The sequence below is a fragment of the Bos indicus genome, chromosome 3, assembly GCF_029378745.1.
Source record: "Bos indicus isolate NIAB-ARS_2022 breed Sahiwal x Tharparkar chromosome 3, NIAB-ARS_B.indTharparkar_mat_pri_1.0, whole genome shotgun sequence".
Taxonomy (NCBI): Eukaryota; Metazoa; Chordata; class Mammalia; order Artiodactyla; family Bovidae; genus Bos; species Bos indicus.
Window position 1 is genome coordinate 77,474,151 of NC_091762.1, and position 18,089 is coordinate 77,492,239.

The following is an 18,089-nucleotide window of genomic DNA, read 5'->3' on the forward strand; positions in this document are numbered from 1 at the left end:
ATACTGCAACTCCTTGCTCTTAAGTCTGAGGTTACCTACACCCTCCACATTCTAATAAGTATAATTTCCCAGTTTTACATTGTAGCTAGTTTCTTAGTAATTCTTGAACAGAATTCTGAGAGAAAACTAGGATTCTTTCTTATCTGGGATTTGGACTTCCTAGAGAGCCCAGGGCTCCTTTGACAGTGATATCTGCCATCATGCCATAGTCTGAAATTTGCAAAGTTGCCGTTCTTGACCAGTTACTTCTACCTGGGTTCTTTCTCTCCAGTGAGGCAAACCTTGGTTATGAATTTGTGGCACAGAAAACTAGATTTTCCATAGGACTGAATAAGAATTTAACATGTGTCCCTTTTTACAGACCCAGAAGTTGTTAAAACAATTAGCAGCAGTACTAAATAATGTGAAAGGGCTATGCAAAATACAAAACACTCATGTTGGAAGTCTTTTTCCAAAATCCTAAACTATTATCTCTCACATGGGTAAGATAAATATCAGATAAAGTATGATGCTTCAGTAGATCAGAGAAGGAGCAGGACCCCTCAGCCCCTCCAACTTTTCAGTCAAGGAATTAGACTAGACACTGATAAAGGGCAGATTAGACATTTAAGTTCATTAAACATACTGGTCTGGATAAATTAGAGCTGAGGAGAATGGGAACATGCTGATGAGATCAATTATCCACAGGCAGTGATCTCCTGGGAACTAGAAAACCAGGAGAGGTGCCAAAGAGCCAGGAGACTGTGATCCCTGTGATCCTGAATTTTAAAATGCTGAAGGTGAACTCATAAACTTGACAACAGGTGCAGACAAGGATCTAGAAGCCCTGGACATCCACGGTCCCAAGAGAGCTGGGGTGGGGGCCGCGTAATGTTGCACCGACAAAGGAGATGCAGCTGGGGGGTTCTCAGTGACTGCAGACTCCAGCATGAGTCACCACTGGGATACAGCAGCCACGAGCTAATGTCACAGTCAGCCATGTTCACAGAATTATAGTGTTTCCAGAAGACAGCACGATGATCCACCCAGACTTAGTGACATGTGAAGCACTGAGTCATCCTCTATTGATCCTGCTATTGTATAGAGAAGAGTTTCATGACATTTACGCTGGCAACAGGGTCTGTGCTTTGATTTTGGTTTTTTATCACAATGAGATAAACATCCCTAGGCCCTGGAGAGAGTGGCTGTTCGCTTTGTTCTTAATCAAGCACTGTATCAAGGAACATTCTGTTTTTGTCCCTGCTGCTGCTCCCCTCCATCTGAAGGTAGGAGTCCCCAGCTGTATGGATTCTCCTGGGCCCCAGCGCCAGTGTGGCTTGTTGGTGATGAGCATCTGTGACAGAGGAAGGATGCTTCTGAGCTTATAAACAAGCCTCTGGGAGCTTAGCCAGTCAACTGCATCAATCAGGGAGTGTGCCACCCATCCCGCACCCCTTTTTTGACTCAATATAAGGCAGATTTCCTAACAATCAGGGCTGTTTAAAAACTGAACTGGCTGCCTTGGCAAGGAGTGAGTGCCTCATCAACTGGAAGTGTTCAAGAGCAAAGTGTGGGTGACTCTCTGAATACAGATGTGGATCAAGAAAAGGCTGGGCAGGGAGAATGCCAGGACCTCTTCCAAATCTTAACACCAGGGTCTTTCATTTAGACCACCCTGTTTTTGCTGAAGATAAAACTTTCCGAGTAGTTTGATTCTCTTTACTTGGAGTTAGCAGCCCCCTTTGAACGACAGTGTTAGGCCTCCAAATCCATTTTAAAGTAAGTCTTTGCAGATGTTCTTTTATCTCTCTCCATTGCTACCAGTGTTGCCCCCAGTCCCTCTGCTATGACCACCTGAATTCATAAGGAGGGAGAGACCCCTTCTTGGATTTTCTAGTTTTCTGAGTCCGCTGGAAGGACACCTGCTGGCCTCCTCTCTAATCTCTGTACCTTTTTCAGCAAAGAGGAGGAAAAACCAGTATATAAGGAGTATGAACAGATTGCCATGGGAGCTCACCTGTGAGCATTCTCTCTTCCTCACCTGCTTTCTAGCTGGCTCAGTCCAAATGCATTTGAAGCAAGAGCACGAATTACTCTAATTTAGGGCAATTATAGGATTTACAAATTAAACATATTCCCAGTGGTTTCCCTAGCAACCATCTCTGAATCACACGATGAGATAAAACTATTGTTCAACTTAATAGATTCCACTATTAAGAGAAGTCCAACTATAATTCACAGCAAGCACTCACCTGGTGTGGGCAGAAAGTGCACTGGATAGCAGGGCAGGAGACCTTCATGCAGGTTCCAATTCACAGGGGTCAGATCCAGAGCAGGGTCATACCCTGAGACCGTGGTGACAGTTTCACAGCAATGCAAAGGGGTCTGAGCAGGGCCGAGAGAAGGAAGACTCCGGTGCTTCTGAGTGAGTGAAAACAATAAGCACAGAACAATTTTGTGAAGGATGCTGAGACATAGTGAGGTCCTATGCAGGATAGGCTCACCCAGCTGTGCAGGGCTAAGGCAGTGCTTCAGGTGGCAGGGCCAAGCCAGGGACTGAGCACACATCTTTATCGGCCTCAGTGGAGTCTGGGAGGGCAAGCTGACAGGAGGACTTTCAGTTCTAGAGTTTTTTTACATGGACAATAGAGTCTTGAGCCATATCATTTTGAGGCTCCTTCCAGCTCTTTTGGGTAGGAGGACTTACCTGGTTATGGAACAGTTTAAAAATAGTCATATTTATAGTCAATCAGCTGGTAAAGAATCCACCTGCAATGCAGGAGATCCCAGCTCAGTTCCTGACTTGGGAAGTTCTCCTAGAGAAGGGATAGGCTACCCAATCCAGAATTCTTGGGCTTCTCTGGTGGCTCAGACAGTTAAAGAACCCACCTGAAATGTGGAAGACCTGGGTTCGATCCCTGGGTTGGGAAGATCTGGAGAAAGGAACAGCTACCCACTCTATTATTCTTGCTTGGAGAATCCCCAATGGACAGAGGAGCCTGATGGGCTACCTTCCATGGGGTCTCAAAGAGCTGGACACGACTGAGGGACTAAGCACAGCACAGAGATGAAAAGAGCAACTTTATTGGTACTCATGTTGGAGCACTTCAGCTGGACCTACAACCAAGTGACCTTCAAAATGACACGATTCTGACCGAGTCTGGACCTGCACGTGGGTAGAAATGGGAATATAGCTCAGACACACGAGAGTGGGGAACTTACCTTGAACCAATGAATTCTGGAGAAAGACACATCCTCCTCAACTGTGGACTGGGATCCAACTGTTCTTCCTTCCTACAGGAAAGCAGAAGTAAAAAAAAAAGTCTGCATCTAACATGCAGCCAGCCTAACAGTGAGTCCAGCCTCACCAAAAAGAGAGGTCCTCCCCCAGCCCCCTGCCCTGGGAAGAAGTGAAGGAGGGGGAGGAAGATGGGCACAAGCTAACTCCTGTCGACTAAAAAAGATGCACAACGTGAGGGTTGCAAGGTAAATTTTATTGGGGCAAAATAAGGACTGCAACCCGGGAGACAGCACCTCAGATAGCTCTGAGAGACTGCTCCAAAGAGTGGGGGAAGGTCAGTATATAGGATTTTGGTGAAGGGGGAGTTCAGTGCAATCAAGCATTTACTTCACAGGTTTTCTACTAGTCTCATGGAGCTGATGTCACCATGAAGGGATTTAGTGCTTTTCTAGATATGAACAAGAGAAGGCAATGGCACCCCACTCCAGTACTCTTGCCTGGAAAATCGCATGGATGGAGGAGCCTGGTAGGCTGCAGTCCATGGGGTCCTGAAGAGTTGGACATGACTGAGTGACTTAACTTCACTTTAGATGTGAAGAGATGTAAGGATTAGGATTATGAAATCAGTTCCTGAAAATATCTAACTATCTAAAGACCTGTTCCACCAGATTCCCTGGAGCACAGAGTGCTTCACTCCACCCTGAACTCCCTCAGGGGATGTTGAAGGTCAACAGCTGCAGGAGCACGGGGTTCAGTCTCTGCAGCGGCATATGGCAAAGGCCCTTGTAGTTCTGCTGCTGCTGCTGCTAAGTCACTTCAGTTGTGTCCGACTCTTCTCGACCCCATGGACTGCAGCCCACCAGGCTCCTCCACCCATGGGGTTTTCCAGGCAAGAGGACTGGAGTGGGGTGCCATTGCCTTCTCCTTGTTGTTGTTCAGTTACCAGCAGATGCTCTTGGCAAGTGCCAATTTGTAGTTGACACTTCCAGTACCCCAAAGAGGGCAGAGATTCCTGTTTTGTGGAGTGGCAAGAATGCAGGAGTGGGGAAAAGGGTTCCCTAACACAGGGCAGGGGGTGTTGAATGACATATTAGAGGCACTGGCTGGCTCATGGTCGATGCCCCTCGTCCCGTCTTGCTTCTCAGACAATAGCCATCTGGCAACCCACAACCCTGTGTGTGTTCAGAGAGCCTGCAACTCTCAGCAGCTGCCACCCACACATATACAGGTCACAGTACCTTTGAAAATTAAAATCTGCAATTAGACAAGCCTTTTCTGTCCCAAGACAGGTTTGAGTAGAGTGGAGCTATTGAGTTATTGAATTTTTAAGGGTATAATTTTTTTTTTTTTTAGTTTTCCAATATTTCTTATTATGACTGAACTGTATAGACTTTTATAATGTTCCTTATAAAAGGAGAATGTGTTTATAAGCGTGCATCTTGCAAAGTCCTTTGCTGCCAGTCTTTCTGAACTATCACCAGTGGGGGATTCACGCTGTCTTTCTATATTTCTTGTTCAGTTTTTCAGAGTTTCTTATTCAGTAATCAGCACTCTAGCAATAGCAAACCCTGATGGGTATTACATTCTGGACAGTGAACAGATATTTGTCTAAGGGTCAGAGAGGGAAGAGAAAACGCTCAAGAACTCACTACAGTGAGTGACTGAGTTGGGTTCAATGCCACATCCAAGCTGCCTTGTGCTGCTTCTCATGGGCCTAGAGTGACAGTGACTGGCTTTCAAATCCTTTCTTTCCAAGATCCGCGCCCGTCTCTCCCACCCCACCCCCCCATTCCCCTCCACTAGATAATTGGATTCGTGGAGGAGAAAGACACCAAAATAACATCTTTCTAGGGTAGAATAACACATGGCCTCCTGTTTTCGGAGAGTAAAGGAAAAATCTCTCTCTTTTGGTAGGTTGCTGATACCCGATCATATTTATTGGCTCCTGACTCTGTGCCAGGCAGGGTGCTGGACACTTTATGTTGTTTCATTTAGTCTTCACAGCAATCCCATGAGCAATGATTATCATCCTTGTGGTACAGATGAGGGAAAAAAAGAGGCATGGAGGCTCTTTAGCTTTCTGTGCAGTCTCACCAGAAAGTGGTGGAACTTTTCCAGCTCAGACAATTGCATTTTAAATCCTTCCCAAAGCCTTTATCCTCTACCTAGCCATTCCTCCTTCTACCCAAAGTTAGAGATGTATTTAAAGGAAATCCATTTTGAATTTGCATGTTCCTTGAGTGTTTGAGTTTATGAATCACTTTCACTTGATTTCCTTCATTCTTTGCTTTCTGTACTTACAGAGAAACAGGTGTTTGGAAAGTAAGAAGACCGTTGGGGGAAGGCAGGATCTTGGAACCTGGAGACATGCTGGATGCAGAGACTGTAGGCCCATCCTTTGCATCTCCTCCCTAGGCCAGCTCTAGTCGTGGAGTGTTGGTAAGAACAGCAGACAGGAGCCAGTGACTTGGCTTAGCTATGCAAATTTGGCCACTAGATTTCCACTCTCTGGTTACAGTCTCCTGCACTGTAGTACAAGCAGGTTGGGGTTAATGAATGCTGAATTTCCCCTGAGCCTCTAACCTAGGTAACTCAATCCCACACCACTGAGAGACACTGCTAGGAAAAGCAGTGTTTTCTCTGAGCAACTGTTTCAGCCTGTCTGTTTGGCAAATGCTCATATAATATATACGGCTAGCTACTGTATACTGTTTTAGGCGCTTTATAAACATCAACTTTTCTAATCCTCCCAAATACCATGTGGTAGGTATTCTAGAATATTATTGTTATTATCCTGTTTATAGGCAAGAGGGCTGAAGCACACGGTGATTTACTCAAGGTCCCAAAGCTAGTAAGACCGGAGTCAAGGTGAATCTGAGAAGTCCAGCTCCAGAGCCCACGTTCTTACTTTGTTTTTATCTCACGGAGAATGGAATTGATTGTGTAACTGATCAAGTGTCTCTCTTTACATTAACAACCCAGCTTCCATGCTACCTCTCACATGTAGAAAGTGTGCAGACCTTGGAAGTGTGTGCTTTAGGTATTAGCTTCACCCCAAGCTTCACTCTGCCTGCTTGTTTTCATCTCACTCTTCACCACACCAGATTTTTACCCCCTGTTTATGAGCATACCTCTTTTTGTTGTTGTTCAGTCACAAAGTCATGTCTGACTCTCTGTGACCCCATGAACTGCAGCATACCAGGCCTCCCTGTCCTTCATTATCTCCCTGAGTTTGCCCAAACTCATGTCCACTGAGTCAGTGATGCCATCCAACTATCTCATCCTCTCTCACCCCCTTCTTCTTTTGCCCTCAGTCTTTCCCAGCATCAGGGTCTTTTCCAGTAAGTTGGCTCTTCACATCGGGTGGTCACACCACTCGCCAAAACATCCTTTTGGGACGATGGTAAGTAATTTTAAGAATAATAATAAAAATAAATGTACAGGTGATTCAATCATAAAATAAATATAAAGGTGGTGTAAGTTTAGAATCCTAAGAGGCTAACTGTATCCTTCAGGGTCTGTGTGGTGCTTCCGCAGAGTTTGGGAGAGACAGTGGGCTAAGAGGCAGCTCTACCTGAGAGGAACAGACTGCAGGTTCTCAGAAAGGATGTGTGCTTCCTGCTGGAGGTGGGGGCTATTGGAAATGCTGTTGGATGTGGGGGGATTGATTACTGCAATAATTGGGGGGTGCTATTGAGATAAACTGGTCAAAGGGAGACAGACCCACACAAATTACAAATGTCCCATTAGAACTATATGGATATAAAAATCTCTATGGTTACAAGAGCCTAGCACCTAACTCTATTTCACATACACTTAAAAGAAAGTTTTACAAGGTTTTGACATATACTGAATTCCCTAGGAATGCAACTCCCATATAAAGTAAGAGAAGATTGCACATCATTTGTTTCAGAACTTTACCAAGAATTGTCCCTCACTTTGGAATATTCTGGGCTTCTCTGGTGGTTCAGACAGTAAGGACTCTACAATACAAGAGACCTGGGTTTGATCCCCAGTGGGGGAAGACCCCCTGGAGAAGGGAATGGTTACCCATTGCAGTATTCTTGCATGGAGTAATCTATGACAGAGGAGCCTGGCAGGCTACAGTCTATAGGGTCGTAAAGAGTTGGACATGACTGAGAGACTAACACTTTCACTTTTTAGACTATTCCATTATGAACAACAGTACTTCTGGTATCTGAGCTAGCAATGTAATACACCTGTATCAGTCTGCATTTGCAGCTGTTGCATTCATACTGATGCTACTTATACACACACACACACACACACACACACGTATGCTCATTTAGTCTTAATCTCAAAATGTTAAATATACATAATAGTAATCATTATTTGAGTGTTGTCGTCTCACAGATACAGATTTGCTCATTATAACTAGGACCTAGCATCTGCCAACTTTATTGTGTTTCTAGTGTAGCCATGCCTGAGCATCTCTAGGTAAAAATGCATATGCTTTTATTATAAATTACTTTTCATTTGTTGATTTTCTATTCAAGGGGATATTGTATTATTTTCTAAAACTTTAGACTATTTGTGAATTTCTTTCAAGATAGCGAAGGGGGAGTTAACAAATGTGTACTTAACATGATGGTGTTATGTCTGATAGGTTTGACATATCCTATGTCTTTTGAGGCCTTAGCCTCAAAGACAGGCTCCCTGCATGTACAAGGGTCTCCTTCAACTGTGTGCTTCCCAGCTTAACATGACAGTAAGTAGCAATCTCAAAAATGACAGAATGATCTCATTTGTTTCCAAGGCAAACCATTCAATATCACAGTAATCCAAGTCTATGCCCCGACCAGTAATGCTGAAGAAGTTGAAGATGAATGGTTCTGTGAAGACCTACAAGACCTTCTAGAACTAACACCCAAAAAAGATGTCCTTTTCATTACATGGGACTGGAATGCAAAAGTAGGAAGTCAAGAAACACCTGGAGTAACAGGCAAATTTGGCCTTGGAGTACAGAATGAAGCAGGGCAAAGGCTAATAGAGTTTTGCCAAGAAAACGCACTGGTCATAGCAAACACCCTCTTCCAACAACACAAGAGAAGACTCTACATATGGACATCACCAGATGGTCAACACCGAAATCAGACTGATTATATTCTTTGCAGCCAAAGATGGAGAAGCTCTATACAGTCAGCAAAAACAAGACTGAGAGCTGACTGTGGCTCAGATCATGAACTCCTTATTGCAAAATTCAGACTTAAATTGAAGAAAGTGTGGAAAACTACTAGATCATTCAAGTATGAGCTAAGTCAAATCCCTTACAATTATACAGTGGAAGTGAAAAATAGGTTCAAGGGATTAGATCTGATAGACAGAGTTCCTGAAGAACTATGGATGGAGGTTCATGACATTGTACAGGAGGCAGGGATCGAGGCCATCCCCAAGAAAAAGAAATGGAAAAAGGCAAAATAGTTGTCTGAGGAGGCCTTAAAAATAGCTGTGAAAAGAAGAGAATAGAAAGGCAAAGGAGAAAAGGAAAGATATACCCATTTGAATGCAGAGTTCCAAAGAATAGCAAGGAGAGATAAGAAAGTCTTCCTCAGCTATCAATGCAAAGAAACAGAGGAAAATAATAGAATGGGAAAGACTAGAGATCTTTTCAAGAAAATTAAGAGATACCAAGGGAACATTTCATGCAAAGATGGGCACAATGAAGGACAGAAATGGTATGGACCTAACAGAGGCAGAAGATATTAAGAAGAGGTGGCAAGAATACACAGAACTATACTAAAAAGATCTTCATGACCCAGATAACCATGATGGTTATCTCTCATCTAGAGCAAGACATCCTGAATTGTGAAGTCAAGTAGGCCTTAGGAAGCATCACTATGAACAAAGCTAGTGGAGGTGATGGAATTCCAGTTGAGCTGTTTCAAATCCTAAAAGATGATGCTGTGAAAGTGCTGTACTCAATATACCAGCAAACGTGGAAAACTCAGCAGTGGCCACAGGACTGGAAAAGGTCAGTTTTCATTCCAATCCCCAAAAAAAGGCAATGCCAAAGAATGCTCAAACTACTACACAATTGCACTTCTCTCACACACTAGCAAAGTAATGCTCAAAATTCTCCAAGCCAGGCTTCAATAGTACATGAACTATGAACTTCAGATGTTCAAGCTGGATTTAGAAAAGGCAGAGGAACCAGAGATCAAATTGCCAACATCTTTTGTATCATAGAAAAAGCAAGAGAGTTCCAGAAAAACATCTGCTTTATTGACTATGCCAAAACCTTTGACTGTGTGGATCACAGCAAACTGTGGAAGATTCTTCAAGAGACGGGAATACCAGACCACCTGATCTGCCTTCTGAGAAATCTGTATGCAGATCAAGAAGCAACATTTAGAACTGGACATGGAACAACAGACTGGTTCTAAATAGGGAAAGGAGTACATCAAGGCTGAATATTGTCATCCTGCTTATTTAACTTATATTCAGATTACATCATGTGAAGTACTGGGCTGGACAAAGCACAAGCTGGAATCAAGATTGCCAGGAGAAATATCAATAACCTCAGATATGCAGATGACACCACCCTTATGGCAGAAAGTGAAGAACTAAAGAGCCTCTTGATGAAAGTGAAAGAGGAGAGTGAAAAAGTTGGCTTAAAACTGAACATTCAGAAAACTAAGATCATGGCATCTGGTCCCATCACTTCATGGCAAAAAGATGGGGAAACAATGGAAACAGTGAAAGACTTTATTTTCTTGGGCTCCAAAATCACTGAGAATTGTGACTGTAGCCATGAAATGAAAAGATGCTTGCTCCTTGAAAGAAAGCTATGACCACCCTAGACAGCATATTAAAAACCAGAGACATTACTTTGCCAACAGAGGTCCATCTAGTCAAGGCTATGGTTTTTCCAGTGGTCATGTATGGATGTGAGAGTTGGACTATAAAGAAAGCTGGGCAGCGAAGAATTGATGCTTTTAAACTGTGGTGTTGGAGAAGACTCTTGAGAGTCCCTTGGACTGCAAGGAGATCCAACCAGTCAATCCTAAAGGAAATCAGTCCTGAATATTTGTTGCAAGGACTGATGCTGAAGCTGAAACTCCAATACTTCAGCCACCTGATGTAAAGAACTGATTCCTTGGAAAAGACCCTGACACTGGGATGAATTGAAGGCAGGAGGAGAAGGGAACAACTGAGGATGAGATGGTTGGATGGCATCACTGACTCAATGGACATGAGTCTGAGTAAGCTCTGGGAGTTGGTGATGGATAGGGAAGCCTGGCATACTGCAGTCCATGTGATTGCAAAGAGTCGGACACTACTGAGCGACTGAACTGACTGAAGTAGCATTTGGTCAATGTGTCATGTGTTTCTCCATCATTCCTCAAGTAATTTATTGAATGCTAACAGCTAATAGACACTGTGCTAGGTGCTACAAAGGCAGTTTGCTTAAACTCAACTAATGCTACAAAATTAACAAGAGGAAAATATAAACAATTTTCGCCAATCAGTTTGAAATTTTATGACATGTGGTGTTGGAGAAGACTCTCAAGAGTCCCTTGGACTGCAAGGAGATCCAACCTGTCCATTCTAAAGGAGATCAGTCCTAGGTGTTCTTTGGAAGGACTGATGCTAAAGCTGAAACTCCAATACTTTGGCCACCTCATGTGAAGAGTTGACTCATTGGAAAAGACTCTGATGCTGGGAGGAATTGGGGGCAGGAGGAGAAGGGGACTAGAGAGGATAAGATGGCTGGATGGCATCACCGACTCAATGGACGTGAGTTTGAGTGAACTCTGGAAGTTGGTGATGGACAGGGAGGCCTGGCGTGCCGCAGTTTGTGGGGTTGCAGAGTCGGACATGACTGAGCGACTAAACTGAACTGACAAATTCCTTAAAATCATTACTTACTGAAATTGACCCAAGAAGACATAGAATATATGAATTTTCCTATAGATATTTTTTAAAAATCTAATTCCACATGTCTTTCCCAGAAAGAACAGTTTGGCTTCACTAGTGAATTACACCAAACATGTAAGAAAGAATAATCCTAATTCCATGAAAACTATTACAGAGAGTAAAGAGGAAAAACTTCTCAATTTGTTTTATGAGATCATATAACCTTGATACCATAAGCTTGATGTCAAAAATCATAGGCAAATATTACTCATGAACATAGGTGTGAGTATTCCAAAGAAAATATTAGCAAACTCAATCCAGCAATATATAAAAAGTACAATTCATCAAAATCAAGTTGCATCTTTTGTAGAAATGCAAGAGTAGTTTAACATTTAAAAAAACAGGCAGTGTAATTCACTGTATTAAGAGTAAGAAAGCTATAAATCTTTTGGACATTTCAATAGATGAAATATTTAATTAAATTCAACATCTATTCATGAGAAAAAAACTTATAAACTAGAAATAGAAAAGAATTTCCTTAGTTTCATAAGGGTTAGTTAAAAAAAAAAAAACCATATAGTGAAATGTTGAAAGCTTTCTCTTTGAGACTAGAGATAAGACTAGTGTGCCCAATATCACCACTTCTGTGAAGCATTTTACAGAAATCCTAGCAAGTGCAACAAGAACAGAAAATAAAAGATACAATGAATGTAGAGAAGAAGTAAAACTGTTATTACTTACAAATATTGTTCTATGAAGTAAACATCAATTTACAATTAAATTACCAGAAATAATAAGTGAGTTTAGCATAGTTTGTGAATACAAAGTCAAGGTACAAAATCAATTACAGCAGTAAAAATTAGAAAATAAAAATTTTAAACACATACCATTACAGTAGCAACAAAAGCACCAAATACCTATGAATAAATCTTACAGAATACATGTAAGAACTCTGCTCAGACGATAATACAATATTGAGAGAAATTAATGAGGACCTAGATAAGTAGAGAAATAGCCAATGTTTATACATTGAAAAGGGAGAAGGCAGTGGCACCCCACTCCAGTACTTTGCCTGGAAAATCCCATGGATGGAGGAGCCTGGTAGGCTGCAGTCCATGGGGTCACTAAGAGTAAGACACGACTGAGCGACTTCACTTTCACTTTTCACTTTCATGCATTGGAGAAGGAAATGGCAACCCACTCCAGTGTTCTTGCCTGGAGAATCCCAGGGACGAGGGAGCCTGGTAGGCTGCCATCTCTGGGGTCACACAGAGTTGGACATGACTGAAGTGACTTAGCAGCAGCATACATTGAAAAACCCTATGAGACATTAACTCCATGATTTACAGTCCTGATCAAAATCACAGTAACATTTTTTATAAAAAACTCATGAGCTGCTCCTGAAATATATATGGAAATAAAAAGGGCTACTATGAAAGAATAAGGTGACAGAAGTTGCACTCTAGATGTCAATACTAAGTGTGATATGGGTGTAAATGTAGACAAATAGACTAAGAGTCCTGAAATAGATCCACACATACTTGGACATGTGATCTTACAAGTCTACACTAAAAAAGCAGTGGGGAGAGGATAGTTCAATCAGTGTTGTCTTTTGGATAACTGTGTGGGAAAAAGAAAAGAAACTTTATTATTATGTCACAACATACATAAAAATCAATTTTCAATTGATGGTAGCTCTAAATGTGACATTTCTATAAGATAAAATTAAAAAAAATCTTCATGATGTGAAGGTAGAGAAAAGTACTTATTAAATGAAATATACTCATCAACAACAAAGGGAATATTGATAAATTGGACTACATTCAAATTAAGAACTTTTGTTTATCAAATGACATCACTAAAAGAGTGAAAAAGTAAGCCACAGAGTAGAAGATACATGTGACATATTTTACAAAGGACTTGTATTCAGAATATGTGAAAACCTTTTTCCAAATCAGTAAGTAAAGTATATAATTCAGTATATCTTGTCTACGAAAGAAGATATCCAAATAGCTGATACACCTATCAAAGGTGCTCAACCTTATCAGTAATCAAGGAAATACACACTGAAACAGACACCTATCCTGTAACCAGCAGCTCTCCTCCTAGGCATGTACACAACAGAAGTGCAAGCATAGGTGTACAAAGCCATTTATGAGAGTGTTGAGTGCAGCATTATTTGAAACTGCCCCAAGTTGGAAGCAACCCAAAAGCCCATTCATAATAGAAATTATGGTATACTCATTCAGTGAAATCGTCTTCAGCAATTATGATGAAAAAAACCATGGAAACATACAACATGAACAAATCTCACAAACATTATTTTGAGCACAGAAATCCAATGCAAAAGAATATATATACTGCATGATTTCATTGATATAAGGTCAAAAACAAAACTATAGCTTTGGAAGTCTGTGTAGTAGTTAAATAGGGAGAAAGCAGTTTTGGAAAACAGGCCTGTGCTTGGCTTTGGGAGGTGCTAAAAATGTCCTATTGATTATGGTGATAGATTATATAAAGTTAAAAGCACTGCAGATGGTGACTGCAGCATGAAATTAAAAGATGCTTACTCCTTGGAAGGAAAGTTGTGACCAACCTAGATAGCATATTCAAAAGCAGAGACATTACTTTGCCAACAAAGGTCCGTCTAGTCAAGGCTATGGTTTTTCCTGTGGTCATGTATGGATGTGAGAGTTGGACTGTGAAGAAAGCTGAGCGCCGAAGAATTGATGCTTTTGAACTATGGTGTTGGAGAAGACTCTTGAGAGTCCCTTGGACTGCAAGGAGTTCCAACCAGTCCATTCTGAAGGAGATCAACCCTGGGATTTCTTTGGAAGGAATGATGCTAAAGCTGAAACTCCAGTACTTTGGCCACCTCATGCGAAGTGTTGACTCATTGGAAAAGACTCTGATGCTGGGAGGGATTGGGGGCAGGAGGAGAAGGGGACGACAGAGGATGAGATGGCTGGATGGCATCACTGACTCGATGGACGTGAGTCTGAGTGAACTCCGGGAGTTGGTGATGGACAGGGAGGCCTGGCGTGCTGCGATTCATGGGGTCGAAAAGAGTCAGACACAACTGAGCGACTGAACTGAACTGAACTGATGCTTATGATTTGTACATTTTTTTTAGTGAGATGTATTTCAACTTAAAAAATCACCTGTGGAGGGAGGCGCCAAGATGGCAGAGGAGTAGGACGGGGAAAACACTTTCTCCCCCACAAATTCATCAAAAGAGCATTTAAACGTCGAGTAAATTCCACAAAACAACTTCTGAATGCCGGCAGGGGACATCAGGCACCCAGAAAAGCAACCCAACTCTTTGAAAGGAGGTAGGAAAAAATATTAAAGACAATAAAAGAGACAAAAGAGGGAGGGACGGAGTTCCATCCCGGGAAGGGAGTCTTAAAAAGAGAGAAGTTTCCAAACACCAGGAAACCTTCTCACTGCCGAATCCGTGCCGAGCTTTGGAAGCACAGAGGGTAACATAACAGGGAGAAAAAATAAACAAACAATTAAAACTCGCAGATTGCGAGCCCTACGGTAACTCCCCCAGCGGAGAAGCAGCGCAGACGCCTGCATCCGCCATTAGCAAGCGGGGGCTGGGCAGGGAGGCGCGGCGTGGGCTGCATCGCTGAGAGTGGGAGTCTGGCCTGAATACCCTGAGCACTATCTGAGCGAAATAATTTGGGCTAGCAAACCAGACTGTGGGATATCTACCATGCGAAAAGCCGGCCCTAACCTAGGACACCGCCAGCCCGCGCACGGAGCAAAGAACTGAACAGAGATAGCCGGCTGCGGACCTTCCCCCTCCGGTGACAGGCAGCCAGAGCCGGAGGGGGGCAATCGCAGCCCCAGAGAGACATTATCTATAAAACTGGCTTCTTTGCTAACTAAAATTTATTGGGGGTCTGGACGGTCAACATCTGCCTGAGAAGGTGCGCCGGTTTTACACCCAGATAACCGAGTGGCGGGGAGGCGATAAGTCGCAGCATTGGCGCTCGCCAAACACCTCATCACCTGAGCTGCTCGGACCTGGAAAGAACACAAAATGCAGGCCCAACTGAGTCTGCGCCTCTGAGGACTACCTGAGTGCCTGAACCTGAGCGGCTTGGACCTGGGAGGTGCATGCAACCCAGGGCCAGCCTCAGATTGTTCCCGGCGGAACAACCTAGAGCCCGAGCAGTGTGGGCAGGGAGGCTACACGCGCCGTGAGCGGGGGCAGACCCAGTGTGGCTGAGGCACTGCGGGCGCACGCCAGTGTCATTTGTTTGCAGCATCCCTCCCTCCCTCCCCACAGCGCGACTGAACAAAGAGAAGAAACACAGCTCCACCCACCAGAACACCAACACAAGCTTCCCTAACCAGGAAACCTTGACAAGCCACCTGTACAAACCCACACACAGCGAGGAAACGCCACAATAAAGAGAACTCCACAAACTGCCAGAATACAGAAAGGACTCCCAAACTCAGCAATTTAAACAAGATGAAGAGACAAAGGAATACCCAGCAGATAAAGGAACAGGATAAATGCCCACCAAACCAAACAAAAGAGGAAGAGATAGGGAATCTACCTGATAAAGAATTCCAAATAATGATAGTGAAATTGATCCAAAATCTTGAAATTAAAATGGAATCACAGATAAATAGCCTGGAGACAAGGATTGAGAAGATGCAAGAAAGGTTTAACAAGGACCTAGAAGAAATAAAAAAGAGTCAATATATAATGAATAATGCAATAAATGAAATTAAAAACACTCTGGAGGCAACAAATAGTAGAATAACAGAGGTAGAAGATAGGATTAGTGAATTAGAAGATAGAATGGTAGAAATAAATGAATCAGAGAGGATAAAAGAAAAACGAATTAAAAGAAATGAGGACAATCTCAGAGACCTCCAGGACAATATTAAACGCTACAACATTCGAATCATAGGGGTTCCAGAAGAAGAAGACAAAAAGAAAGACCATGAGAAAATACTTGAGGAGATAATAGTTGAAAACTTCCCTAAAATGGGGAAGGAAATAATCACCCAAGTCCAAGAAACCCAGAGAGTCCCAAACAGGATAAACCCAAGGAGAAACACTCCAAGACACGTATTAATCAAATTAACAAAGATCAAACACAAAGAACAAATATTAAAAGCAGCAAGGGAAAAACAACAAATAACACACAAGGGAATTCCCATAAGGATAACAGCTGATCTTTCAATAGAAACTCTTCAAGCCAGGAGGGAATGGCAAGACATACTTAAAATGATGAAAGAAAATAACCTACAGCCCAGATTATTGTACCCAGCAAGGATCTCATTTAAGTATGAAGGAGAAATCAAAAGCTTTTCAGACAAGCAAAAGCTGAGAGAATTCTGCACCACCAAACCAGCTCTCCAACAAATACTAAAGGATATTCTCTAGACAGGAAACACAAAAATGGTGTATAAACTCGAACCCAAAACAATAAAGTAAATGGCAACGGGATCATACTTATCAGTAATTACCTTAAACGTAAATGGGTTGAATGTCCCAACCAAAAGACAAAGACTGGCTGAATGGATACAAAAACAAGACCCCTACATATGTTGTCTACAAGAGACCCATCTCAAAACAGGGGACACACACAGACTGAAAGTGAAGGGCTGGAAAAAAATTTTCCATGCAAATAGGGACCAAAAGAAATCAGGAGTCACAATACTCGTATCAGATAAATTAGACTTTAAAACAAAGGCTGTGAAAAGAGACAAAGAAGGTCACTACATAATGATCAAAGGATCAATCCAAGAAGAAGATATAACAATTATAAATATATATGCACCCAACATGGGAGCACCGCAGTATGTAAGACAAATGCTAACAAGTATGAAAGGAGAAATTAACAATAACACAATAATAGTGGGAGACTTTAATACCCCACTCACACCTATGGATAGATCAACTAAACAGAAAATTAACAAGGAAACACAAACTTTAAATGATACAATAGACCAGTTAGACCTAATTGATAGCTATAGGACATTTCATCCCAAAACAATGAATTTCACCTTTCTCTCAAGCGCACATGGAACCTTCTCCAGGATAGATCACATCCTGGGCCATAAATCTAGTCTTGGTAAATTCAAAAAAATAGAAATCATTCCAAGCATCTTTTCTAACCACAATGCAGTAAGATTAGATCTCAATTACAGGAGAAAAACTATTAAAAATTCCAACATATGGAGGCTGAACAACACGCTGCTGAATAACCAACAAATCACAGAAGAAATCAAAAAAGAAATCAAAATTTGCATAGAAACGAATGAAAATGAAAACACAACAACCCAAAACCTGTGGGACACGGTAAAAGCAGTCCTAAGGGGAAAGTTCATAGCAATACAGGCACACCTCAAGAAACAAGAAAAAAGTCAAATAAATAACCTAACTCTACACCTAAAGCAACTAGAAAAGGAAGAAATGAAGAATCCCAGGGTTAGTAGAAGGAAAGAAATCTTAAAAATTAGAGCAGAAATAAATGCAAAAGAAACAAAAGAGACCATAGCAAAAATCAACAAAACCAAAAGCTGGTTCTTTGAAAGGATAAATAAAATTGACAAACCATTAGCCAGACTCATCAAGAAACAAAGGGAGAAAAATAAAATAATCATAGTAATCATTGACTTTCTTTATGTACAATATGTTATACATCTGAAACTTGAGTGACAATGATTAGATAAAGACCAGATTAAAAAAAAAAAAAAAATCACCTGTGCCCTATCAGACTGATCTTATGGAATTGTTTGTTAATACTATCAATTAAAATAATAGTTACTGTGACAATTTATGCATAACACTGATGAAACAAAAGTGTGAAATTATCTATGACTAAGAATTGTTAATAAAAGAATAAAGTTGAACTCATGGAAGAAAAGCTACACATAGAATGTAACCTTAAAATTTTGTGGAAGGAGGTTCAACAAAGATCAAACACTTTTTGGCTGTTTGCCTGACTCAAGACTTTGG

At 41.8% G+C, this 18,089-nt stretch overlaps 1 long non-coding RNA gene across 1 annotated transcript; it reads left to right on the top strand.

Annotated features, from left to right (window-relative positions):
• The first annotated feature begins 4,172 nt into the window (after positions 1 to 4,172).
• On the top strand, positions 4,173 to 17,840 carry LOC139182217 (uncharacterized). The gene is made up of 2 exons (XR_011565841.1): positions 4,173 to 5,659; positions 6,535 to 17,840. It is a non-coding gene; the product is annotated as an uncharacterized lncRNA (long non-coding RNA).
• Positions 17,841 to 18,089: the final 249 nt, after the last annotated feature.